We start from the raw sequence: 12,518 nt of genomic DNA on the forward strand, positions 1-12,518 counted from the left end.
ACGGCCTCTAACAGTATTTGTCAAGACTAATCTCCATCAGCAAGAGAAAGCTGAAAAAGAGTTGCTCAAAGTAAAGAGCTTGGGTTTTTTTTCCCCTCGTGGTCATGACATTGTATTCTCCAAGCAGGGAATTTACTTCTGTCTGGTGTTCCTCACTTTATACAGAGCTGGAAGACACTCAAGAGGGACAAACTGGTTATCTTCAGCCCTAGGATGAGATCAGTCATAGCAGTGTTATTCATGAAATATGTTTGTTCAAATAGCTCTTTTGGATTTCCAGTGCTGAAAATGCTTAACCATCAGCAATGTGATCTTCGTTCTCCTTGAAGCTGAAAAGGTTGATGAGTAGAGTAGAGTGATTGCTTATTGTCTCTCTTATCCTATCCTACTCTTTCTTAGCGTTTATCAGGAGGGGTTTTTTTGTTGTTTTTTTTGTTTTGGTTTTTTTTTTTTTTGCAACATCATGACATTGTTGACTTGTGTTAAGATTTTGATCAACTGTGAGCTCATAAATTCCTTTCCATAAAAATGTCACCTGGTCATTTACTGTGGTTATCCCCCAACCTGTGCTTGTGCAACGGGTAATCCCCCACTGAGTTTAATTCCTCCCACTTGAATATCACCCTATTTTTTAGAGAATGTATTGGTTATTCAAGATCATTTGCAGTTCTAATTGTGTCCTCCAGTCCTCATCAAGATTGAATAATATTGTCTGGAAATTTAATAAGCAGACTCACTTTTCCCCTCTAGGTCACTAATGAAAACATTGAATATAAGCACAATCAGGGAAAACTTTTGCAAAATTCCATTTGGGTATCTGCTATCAGGAAGGATTCATAGGGAAGTAATCAATAAAAGTTAGAAGGTAGGTACATTTAATGGTTAAAATTACCTCTGATAAGTCAGTGCACTTTCATGTGAATGAAAACAACTGAAGCTCAAGCTGTAGTATTTAAAAACCCAAAGATGATTGCATCTGTTCTCATCTGAACACTCCATTTCACAAGGGACCCATTCCCATGCTTAATGAATGGCTCCTATAAATTTCAGTGGGCCATGAATCAGGTTCAAAACGAAAGCTAAACATGATTCTCCACCAACCATAAAACAAAGTTCTGCAGAAGTCAGCATTTTTATTTTCATTAATTAAATTAATTAATTGCCAAAACTAGCCAAAATATTTTTTTCTAGAACTATAGATTTTCACCTAATGATCAAGGAATAAGTTAAACAAATTTCAATTTTATTATGCAAACATGAAAAAGTAAATGAATATACCACTCAACCCTAATTACTCAAATTATATCCCAGCGTGGTGTGATGGCAGAACTCACCAGAACAGAATCAGGAGTTCAAGGTTGGCCTCAACTCTCACAGAGTGTGAAATGAAATATAAAGTGTCCTACAGTCTGATTGTCCAACAATCAGATAATTTTGTGATTTTTGAGGCTAACCACTTGATAGCTTATCTCCATAGATTCAAAAATAGTGAACTCATTGCAGAGGAATGCTGTGATTACCTCTGTCATGCTTATCATGGAGTTTCCTAAATTAACTCATGCCTAGACTGCATTTTATTTCCTTTAGAAAAAAATATTTTTTAAAAGATTAAATAATCATAATCATTATTAGCATAAGTTTCAATATAGGGTTTGGTGATGATTCCTTTAATTTCACTGAATGGTTATCACCACAGATAAAACTTTCTAATTCTGAATTTGAACTTGACTCATTTCAGTCAAGTTTACAAACCCTCATTCTGGAAAAACTGAAGGAACCATCCCTTTTCCATAAAAATACTTCATGTAACCACTTTATCTTGCTTTTCTGCATCTAATTGTTCATTCACCAAATTCTCCTTATTTTTTCTACATCTTTCTTCAATTTCACCCTAACTAGTATCTAGTAAGAGACAAACTGCATCTGTTGACAAAGCAAGTTTATTTTTTTAAAACTACATAAGTTTCAATTACCACAAGTTGTCTGCAACATACTTGCCTGTCTTTACACACTGGAGGCAGACATCATCAGAATTTCTTGTTCTGACTCAATTTCACTGTTTGAGTTTCATGGCAAAGATCCATTGCCTTCTTTTAATGTAGTCCTTTATGTTTGGACATGAACAAAAGAGCAGACGCTGCTGAGAGCAGGGCATCCCAACAGTAATGCTGGGCAGGAGACTGCCCCCTAAAAGCTTTAGATGATGATACACACAGATGCAAACACAACTATTCTTTTGAGAGGGAAATGAAAGACAGGATGGAATGGAAGAATACTACTGAGAGACAGGCTTGAGTCCCATCTCAGTAGATACATTGCATTTCTCAAAAATAAGTTTCTATTTCACTTGTGCTTCTTACAACTAAGCTTCTAAGTATTTCATTTTACTGTAATAAGTTCATCAGTAAAATTTATCACATTCTGCATTTCAGTTACCTTGATCATCTCCTTTGGTCTCTTCACCTGACACTGTGCTCTGGTAAGCATTCCTTTGCTTTGGGGTGTGAGATGAGAGCGTCAGAAACATTTGGATGCCTGTTTGCATTGTGTTGAATACTTCTACTGCATGAGACAGCTCATAGAACTGGAGGTCTAGCTGGAAATGTCTGACTTATGTTTTCAAATTCAGAAAAGGAAACCTAAAACATGAAGCATTTAGGAACCTTCAGCTGGGGCAGTCACTTACCCTGCAAGTAGATGCTGCTGCTCGCTGAGGCCCTCCATGCTCTTGTCCTCCTCACTTGTTCCAACTTGTCTCAGATACTTCAGGAAACAAATAATGAATGTGCCTGTATGAAAGGTGTGTGTTTGTTTAAATCCTCAAGCAGACACTTGCTGTGATAGTAGTAAATTCACCTAAGACTTTCCCTGACAGATGTAGTCTGTTTTATGAACTTTATATCTTATAGCGAACAGGACCTGAGCACCCAATTCAGTGTTGTCTGAAGTCTTTAGACAGTCTCCCCGTGCTACTTAGAGACTTAATTAGTGTCTACTGTTACTAAAAGGAACCTTTCTGTATGAGAAACACAAGAACGAGTCATAAATACTCAGAGTATTGCAGAGTTTGTTTGTAATTTTTAGTTTGCTGCCTCCGCTTTGCTTTAGTTTTACTTTCGAAAGTAAATTTTGAAACTTTTGAATGGAAAAAACTGTAAAAATATGAAAGCTGACTCAGAAAGATGATCAGAGCTGCACCTTACTCAGTGGGACAGTCTCTTTAAAACAGCCCTGAATCCACCCCTATACGATTCTTTTCACACTGCCACACAGATTACTACCACCATCGTGATTTTGCACTCAAGCTTCCCCTCAAGGGGGAATGCAGCTGGGCCAGAGGCAGGATTTGCGGTATGTGAGATTCCCTCTCATGTGTTAGAAGTGACATCTAACTTTCTATCAGCTTGGAAAAACATGCTGACAACTTCATCAGAGAAGAAGTATTCCAGAATAATTCCATGTGGGGCAACTAGTTTGTAAGGCAATACCTTCTAAGAAAAATAATGTGCACTGTAGATGGTGAGGGATTTTTGTACCAGGTTCTCCGTTGAACTGTCTTTTGTTAATGATTTAGTGTTAAGAGTCGAGGATAAGCATGCTACAGTTTTCTTCTGACCATCTTTATTAGAATCCTGCATCCCGTTACCTCAGTAACACAGACAAGCTTTATGCATCAAGAGAGTGAGTTTAGGTCAATGATGCTTGCAGCCTCGTGAGAGCAGGCAGTCTTTAGCCATACTGTGACATGTTCTTGTACTAACCAAAAATATACAGATCAGATACAGTTTGCCTGTGATGTATATGCCTAGTTAAGTTTGTTTCTTTTTTCAAGCCATTTCTTAAGGAAATTAAGAAATTAATAATGTCGTGGGCAACTCTGGCAACCTTCGTCAGTCTCAATATGGCCAAGACATTGACTCCCATGATTTCGTGGTCAGAATGAACCGGGCACCCACCATTGGTTACGAATCAGATGTTGGGAGCAAGACCACCCACCACTTTGTTTATCCTGAGAGCTACAAAGAGCTGGCAGAAAATGTGAGCATGATCATTTTTGAGTCAAACTCAATGTGAGTTTGATCATGTGAACCTGATCAAACTGCCAGTCTGCCCACAAACCTCTCTTCACAGGATCTCTCCTATCAGTTGGCTGCTTCGAGAGGCAATCAGCTTTCTAAAAATTAAAAACTCAGCAGCTCAATAGTGCAGACTGTTACTGTGTTCCAATTAAAGAGAAGACCCAGCTGACATTTTGTTACACATTAGGCTGTTCACACAGCTCAGCAGTTTGTGTAAGCATTCCCATACAGAAGAAGCTTTCATCAGAGTTTACATCTCTGTAGAGATACAGATCTCTTTGTTGATTGGCATAAATCCAGGAGGAATGAAATACCATCTGATTTACCCATGTGCATTTACCTGTTCAGATAATGCCTGGGGGCAATGTGACTGAAATTCTCTCCCCTTGGTTCAGGCACCTCTGCTCTGACTGCCATCAGTTCTACCCTCCATGTATCCTCCAAGTGGGGTCCCAGGCACTTACATAGTGATCTTGTAGGAAAGGGAGATATCCTGCTCTTGTCCTCCCCTTCCTCTCACAAAAGGGGATTTCCTGCGCATTATATAGGGACTCAAACCCTGACAGTGTACAAAGGGAGTCCTAGAAGTACCCTGACAGGATCAAGCTGGAGAGGGGCCCAGCAGGGTGACACTGAGCCCAAGGGCGTCGGAAGCTCACATAAAGGCACTTGGTCCTTTAAAGTGCAGTGCCTACCAGTGCACACCAGGTTTGGCAGCAGTCAAGTGCCCGTGTTGTGTTTCCTGTTCTTCTCTGATGGTGTTGTACTCTCTAAAATACAAGTTATGCTTCACAAGGCACTGAAATATCAAATAGAGAAATCCATGCTGGCAAGGGATGCAGCATAGCAAAGGCAGCCTTCAGATCTACTTGTAAGGAAGATCCCTGCCTCTCCCACCTGCTAAGTACCTTCCCACAAAGGCACAGCCTGAGATCATACAGAATTATCAGCTCATTCAAAGCCTCTGTAATGTCGCCATTTCACTGAGAAGGAAACCATAAAAGCTGAGTGCAGCTCAATTCAGAAAAGTAAAAACAGTCAGGCCAGAGGTGGGGTAAGGGATGAGTATCAGATTTAGTCTGACTTCTACTAGCAGGGGAGGTGTGGCTAAGTTATGTGCCAAAAATGTATCTAGTAGATGCAGTTATTGCTTTGCAATGCCTTCTGTGCCTGTAGAAACACGATAAATTATATGAAAGTATTTGTAACATAGGTTTTGTTCAAGAAACCTGGCTTTACAAGTGTACTTTACCCTGCTGCCAAATGACAAAATTCAGATATCTTATTTTAAACACGTTGCAGACAGTGAAATGTGTGCTTGGACCAAAATCGGAAACTACAATTCATTGAGAATTTTACAAAATAATGAAGATTATTTTCTTTCGTACTTCGTTCTTGGTGTTTCTCTCCTTTCCCAGCATTTATACAGTGAGAAATGAAATTTCTTCAGTTTCTTTATTTTATTTTAAACTCCTGCTAATTCTGCTATCAGCATCTTGGTAGCAAGCCAGCAATTAAATTACAAAACAAAGTTGTCTCTTTGCTATGAGACTGTGCAATCAATCAAAACAAAACAGAGAAATACCATCAAAAAAAAAGACGTTAACTAAGACAATCAGCCATAGTTTATCCTTGGATTTCATCTTTTGTTTTTTAAGTTTAATTTAGGATTTTTAATTTCAATTGAATTTTGGTAGTCTGTCATGCCTAAAGAGCATTATCAGTTTCTCCTGTTGCCTGCAACTGTGTTACGTGGTGTTGCTGAAAACAGGAAATATCTACCAACAGAATGTTTAAGAATAGAAATTGCCGAGGCCAAAGGAGGAAAATCTTTCATTCTTATCTTTATTTCAGCTTGGACATATTTATAACAGACATTTTACATCCACTCTCTGACACGTCATGGTGCTGAATAGAAATTACCTTGGGACACTGAACTGCCAAGAGGTGAGAAAAAGATATGTGCAAACTTAGCACCTCGGCTGACGATTAGAAGTCCATCAACTTTCTTACCTGACTCATAAAGTGAGAAAAAAAACACCCTAATATCTGCCACAGTGAGTGAAAATTAGCAGGGCCTGACATGAAGGTAAATGCTAGCCAGGTGGTGATTTAACATCTATAAAATATTAGAAACCCTCACATACCGTAAGTTTTGTAACAGGGCACACAGTGGTTATTTAGAACAAAGGCAATCCCCACATCACAGTTTTGACGTGCATTTTTTTCATCTAGGTGTAGCATCAGGTCAGACTGATTTTTGGCTTTTCTGTGTCGTTAAGGAAGAAGAGAGAAAGAATTAGGCAGGACTATAAACAAATACATCACACCTATATTTACAAGGGGGTCCTCAGCAAGTGCAGACCTTCCAGGATCCAACTCTTTCAGAGATCACAGAGCTATTAGAACATTTTTTTTTTTCCTAACGAATGTATGCTGTTTTCATGTGTTTTCAACTCATTCATTCTTCCAAACATTCTGTGCTTGGCTAAACAAGAAGCTGACTGCAGCTGTTCCTACAGGTTAATGGCTCTGTGCCTCACATAGTGTAGGTGTGCAGTAGATGTGAGCAAGTGTCAAGGTGGGCGTCAGAGCACCGACTTTTTGCTGGAGATCCCAGGAGGGGAGCATGATACCGACAAACCGCACTGGCTGCTGAGCAGGGGATGTGTCACTGTATGTGTAAGAGATACCTGTGCCCCACAGAGAAGTCCTGCCCTGAAGCTCTCTGAGAGATATGTTTGTCCCAGCGCAGAGGAGGCTGTGAGGAGTTAGCAGTGTGTCGCTGTGTGCAGCACAGTGAGCAATGGCACGCTTGTTTCACAAGTGTTCTCCCTGTTCAGCTTTCTTCTTTCCTATGTAAATGGATGAGCAAATTAAGCTCCGATTCAGAGGGATGGCAGGATTTGGAGTACTCAAAGGAAAGCAAACACACATAGCAGACAGTGATATTGGCTCTTACTGGCATTTTGATTTCTTACCAATTTGGGATTCCCTCCTTGAGATAGCCTGTTTCCATTGCCCATATTAATACCTCACCCCTGGGGCTTTTCAGGAATTTCGCTTTGTGAGTGGTTCATCTACTTGGAGAAAACTGGCAATGGTTACAGGCAAACATCAGCAGCTTGTCAGCTCTGCCAGCAGCACAGGACTCACCTGGAGGCTGTGAGAAAGGAATGTTTTGCAGGAATTTGTTTGCAATAGGCAAGGTCTGCAGGGAGAGGCAGCAACTTCACTCCAGGATTACTTTAATGGAGAAGAAAAATCCTCAGTCTTGTTTCCTGACATATAGATCTTATACTCAGGTATGATCATCAGAAAAAAAATCTCTGAAGTCTGCAGGAGAGGAGACCAAAGGGTTAAAAGCATGAGAGAAGTGTGCGGCAAGGGGAACCAGCACAGAGGAAAAAGCTCCTACAGTTCTGAGCATCACAACTTCTTTCCGTAGTTTAAAACCAGACTATTGGATCTGGGGTCGGGAAAGAAGCAGCATTAATGCTCGTTTGTGCTCCTGAAGGTGTTCTCTTCACCTTTCCCTTTTGCCTTCGCTTAGCGTGTCCCTTCCACTGCACTTCTCCACAATGCAAATCTCAGAGGATGGCAAAGCTGGGAGAGGCAAGAGCTGGCAAAGCAGGGTGAGCCAGTCCAGCCATGCTCAGCCCTCTTCCAATCGGCTGCCCACGAGAATATTTAATAACAAGGTATACTCTTAAAAAGACGAAGAGGACGAAAAAGAAGAAAGATTTATAAGAAGACTGCGGAGCTCAGGAGCAGTGTTCAGTGTGGACAGGAATAAACTCTGTTTAGTGGGCAGAAGGAATACACTGCTTTCCACACGCATAGTGTGCTGAAGCATTTCTCCCCACCATAACTCACAAAAACACTGCTTCCAACTTTGCATTATACAGCACATGTGAGTTTCACAGCAGCGGCCTCTGCCACCCTGTCAGCTGCCCCCCACCTCCCTTATCTCACCCGTCTTGCTTATTGCCAGGTGACACCCGCAAATTCCGGGAGGCCCCTCTGCCCGTAGCAGCCGCTTGCCCCGTGAACACACAGCGTCACCCTCGAAGGAGTGTGGGCAAGGAAGGATCCCCCGGGGTCACCGCGCCGGAGAGCGCACACCGGGGGGCGCTGCGAGCCCGCGGCACAGCTCCGGGGGTCGGGCAGGAGGGGAGCCGTGCAGCGGGGCAGAAGGGCCGGAGGTGGGATGCGGGGCAGCTCGCTCGCCCCCAGTATAAGGGGCCGAGCGCTGATGCAGGGAAAGCTCGGGCACGGCTGAGCGCAGCCGCCTGTCCCAGAGCGCTGACGACAAAATAAGAAAGCAAATTCCCACCGCCCACCCTCCAAAGGAAATCTGAGTGGCGTTCTTACTCCCCGACAGCAAAAACTGTTCCAAAGGCGCTTCCCGGCCCCGCCCATGCTGTATTCCTTCTCCACCCGGGGACGACGTTTCCGTGTCACCTCTGCTCACAGTGCTTGTCCCTCCTGCCCCATCCCGCAGCATTGCGCACTGGAGCCTTCGGCTTTTGCACCTGCGAACGCTCCGCTGCAGCGTTTTGCTTTTCGCAGACTGAAAGCCGGGGATGTCGCGGTGCTGAGCCGCAGGTGACTCCCACGAGAGGTGCCCATCGCCCGTCGGCGGCAGCTGCAGCACTCCGAGCACAGAGCTCCAGGGGACTGTCCACCATCCGAAGAGTCAGGCAGATTCCTGGTTTGTTTCGAACTCTACAATTGTAAAATGGAGTTACCTCATGTAGAGTGTTCCAGTAAAGCTCCTATCACTTGCCGCTATTTCCCTAGTACCATTCTGAAAAAAGGAATCATTTCAAGCAGCAGTTAGAAAACCACAGAACTGGAAACACAGGAATTGTCCTCAGTGACACAGGTTTTCTCCATACACACTTTCCTGAGATGTAACAATTTCCCCATCCACTCAAGCCCAAGATAACCAGCTACCTGGAAAAGTCACCACTCAAACAGTCAAAAACTCAGTGTTAAATCAGTCATATGCTTTTTTCCACGTAAACACTGAGGATTTAATATATATATTTATTTATATCTTTAGAACAATGAGCTGCAATGGAGTAAGCTGAGAAAACATTTACACTGAGAAAGGTGAGGCTGCTCCTGTACATCAAAAGAGGTCCTCTTACCACACTTCGTGGGAGTGTGCACAGCCACACACCCAATCTGTTCACACTTTCCTGGCTCCTTCTTCCCATAGCTGAAGCAGAGGTCACTCCACAGAACGCAACTGGAGCATGGCAGGGTTTGGCAAGTGCCTACCTGTAAGCGTTTGGACTGAAAGATTGGTTGTGCTGCATTCAGCATCTTTGCAGCAGGGAAGGGGCTGGGGCTGGATTGAGCACCACATTCACAAATTCAGGATGTGGTTTTTTACTTCTGCAGCCCTAGGCTGGAGGCAAAGAAGAAGCCAGCAGCCCCTGGTCCCGGTTCAGGCTGGAAGGCACCGAGCAGGGAGGAAGTGATGCTGTGAATAGCTCCGGCTGTGTGCATCTCCCGTCTCTGGTCTATTGAAAAGTTAAACAGGAAAATGACAATGAAAAGGCAGAATCATGGGAAAACGGGATGCAAAATTTGATAGACATTGCTATGAGCTTGAAGGGGAGAGACTTAAAAGGTCAGAGAGCAAACGGGAATGGCCACAATCACCAGCGGGTGGCTGGAAGGTACGATGATGGACGCCAGTTTGACCCACAGGTCAGCAAACTGGTTTAGCTCTACCTTCATCTGCACAGAGCCAGACAAGTTCCCGGCTGCTATCAAACAGCTCAATGCCCTTATCTGGAGAGGTTTAGTAAAAGGAAATAAATAACCAAAAGGAGCTATTCAGTCTTCAAGTGCCAGGCTTTGCTGCTGAAAGAAAGAAAAAATGTGTGTTCTTACAGATCCCAGAGCAACACGGCAGCTCCTTCCCTGGAAGGATGAGTTTGCTCTGCTCCAAAGCAGAGAATTGGGCTTCCAGCCGGTGGCATTTAGCAGCTGTTCCTTCAGAGGGGATATTAGAGAAGCAGCACTGGGGCCATTCGTCTGTTTCCTTTTCATTTGGTGCCCATCAGGAATAAAGTAGCAGGCAACACTGCTTCTCACTCCCACAGTGGGAATCTAGTGCTGGTACATCACTGTATTTCCATGACATTAAGTTAATAACGATAATAGTAAAGAGAGGAAAAAATGCAGAGCAAACTGTTGCTTTGCTTTCACAGAAAACTTTGCAGGCCCCCGATGGCTGCATCTGTAATGACACACATTCAGAACGCAGCTCAGAAAAACTCGAGCAGAGCAAATCCCGGTTCCAATGCACTTTAAAAGTCCCTCCCAAGCCTTTTAATACGCACAGCTCCAAAGTCCCAAGTGCACTGGAGCCAAGCAGCCTGCATGCTTTTGCTCCATGTTTTAATGCTGCTCCGTAGGGCAGTCACAGGAATGTGCTTCCCTGTGTCTGCACAAAGATCTCTCTTCTATGCCAATTCCAGACTCTAACCCCAATCTCTCAGCACACCAATGGTGTGCAACACGAGGGGCCACATTTCCCAAAGGGAATGACATTCTCCCTGATAAGCAGCTAATGTAATGCTCTTGGGATTCACTTCAAAAACGCAAAGACAACGCTTCCCGATCTAACAGGAGGTGGCAGGTTTAATCCCCCACTCCCTTGCACTGCTGTTCCGAGCTCAGGAAGCGCTTTGGTAATGCCAGACACCCACCCCAGCAACCCAACACCTCCCAACCCCACTGTCTGTCCTACTGGGGCTGCAGGAGTCATCACTCCACATGGCACAGCTCTGCCCATGACCACCCAAACCTGGCTCCAAGTACAGAGCCGCCAAGCTCTTTTTAAAGAAATAATTATCATTCGTATTCCCGCATCACATCGGCCTTTCTCAATGTGAGAAATGATTCTAAAAATTAAAAAATAAATAAATAAATAAAAATAGAAAAGAAAGATGAAAGCAGTGTTGATGCTTTTCCTTTAGCTTCCTCTCCTAGTGTGCCAAGCAGAATGCCAGCACGCTCCTGGTGCTGCCCCAGCAGTGGCACAGCCTACAACGGCTTTCACTTCGTTGCGTTTCCCCTTTAGAAGAAACTCTGAGAACTGTGTGTGCCATAGGGATCGGAGCACAGCGCTGCCCACGATGGTGGAGTGAGAAAGAAGGAAAGCAAAGAGCTGCCTGGGATAGAATGTTCGCTCTGGAGTTTATTAATACCATTTAAAATATTACAGATAAAAATCAATTACATTTCATGCATTTAAAATGCAAATCTAAAATGTTCCAGCGAAGGGCTTTCCATTTCAATGTGAAATATCCAAATTATTTCAACATTACAATGAGACAATTAGTTTGCAGCAGGGCAAACCGCTAATGTGGTGTCGGGAGTGTTTATTAACATTTATCAATATTATTTTCAGGAAATACACATAGGCCAACGTTAGTTCAGTTTCACTCGGACAGTTTATTAATACATGGGTCGTGGCAAACCCACTTCAGGAACTAGAGGAGAACTCTCACTGTGACTATACCTGAACTGCCAGCAAATGCAAATAAGTACATGCTCCATTAAATTAAATGTCATTCAACATTTATCAAATATTGTTTGCTTAATTACAGTTGTATGCCTACCTAAATTAATATTCAAGCAAAACCTATATCCTGAAGTGCGCTTTGATGGACACTTCAGGAAACGAGTCCAGAAATAAAACTGAGGAGGGCTGCACTGGTAATGCTTTCTCGTGGCAGGAAAAGAAATATTTAGAAAAATAAAATAAAATAGAAACTTAAAAAAAAAAAATGCTCGAGTGTACTTCAATATATTTCCAAATATTTACTGGAAGTAATGTACAAGAAAAATACTATACAAAATCGTCTCCTGGACAACTGCACCTCACACCGATACGTTGGTGGAGTCATTGTTACTAATCTAGAACGATTCCCCGTGGTACAAACCTAGAGGTTCTGATGTATTTTACAAATATTTCACTTTCCTCTCCTCCCCCCCCACCCCAGCCTCTCTCTTTTTGGCATTTGAACCGCAGCTCCTCTCACAACCAACGGTGCTTCTTTATTTGTATGGGGTTTAAAAATAGGGGACTTGAAACCTAATTATTGCCAGCGGGTTTTGCTATTCCCACTCAAGCGGGAATGATCCAAATGCGCCGGAAAACGCAAAAACATTTGGATGCGGGGTGGTAAACGACTGAAAGGGGGGAAAAAAAAGAGGGGAGGGCACCGTGTCTCCGCGGTCTCCGGGAGCAGAAGGACTTTTGGCAATCACCGAGACGAGGGAGGTCCCGACGGGAGGGAGCACCGACGGCGGGCGCTGCTCTCGCAGCCCGGCACGGAGCCCCCGCCCCGGGAAGCGCCTGACCGCGGCCCCGGGACGCAGCTCCCGGACGGAAGAGCTGCGGTTTCCAGC

General features: G+C 43.5%; 1 long non-coding RNA gene across 1 annotated transcript; it reads left to right on the top strand.

Moving 5' to 3' along the window:
• The first annotated feature begins 755 nt into the window (after positions 1-755).
• LOC104911479 lies at positions 756-11,061 on the top strand. The gene is made up of 4 exons (XR_004160132.1): positions 756-865; positions 2,433-2,479; positions 5,934-6,026; positions 6,602-11,061. It is a non-coding gene; the product is annotated as an uncharacterized LOC104911479 (long non-coding RNA).
• Positions 11,062-12,518: the final 1,457 nt, after the last annotated feature.

The sequence above is a fragment of the Meleagris gallopavo genome, chromosome 6, assembly GCF_000146605.3.
Source record: "Meleagris gallopavo isolate NT-WF06-2002-E0010 breed Aviagen turkey brand Nicholas breeding stock chromosome 6, Turkey_5.1, whole genome shotgun sequence".
Taxonomy (NCBI): Eukaryota; Metazoa; Chordata; class Aves; order Galliformes; family Phasianidae; genus Meleagris; species Meleagris gallopavo.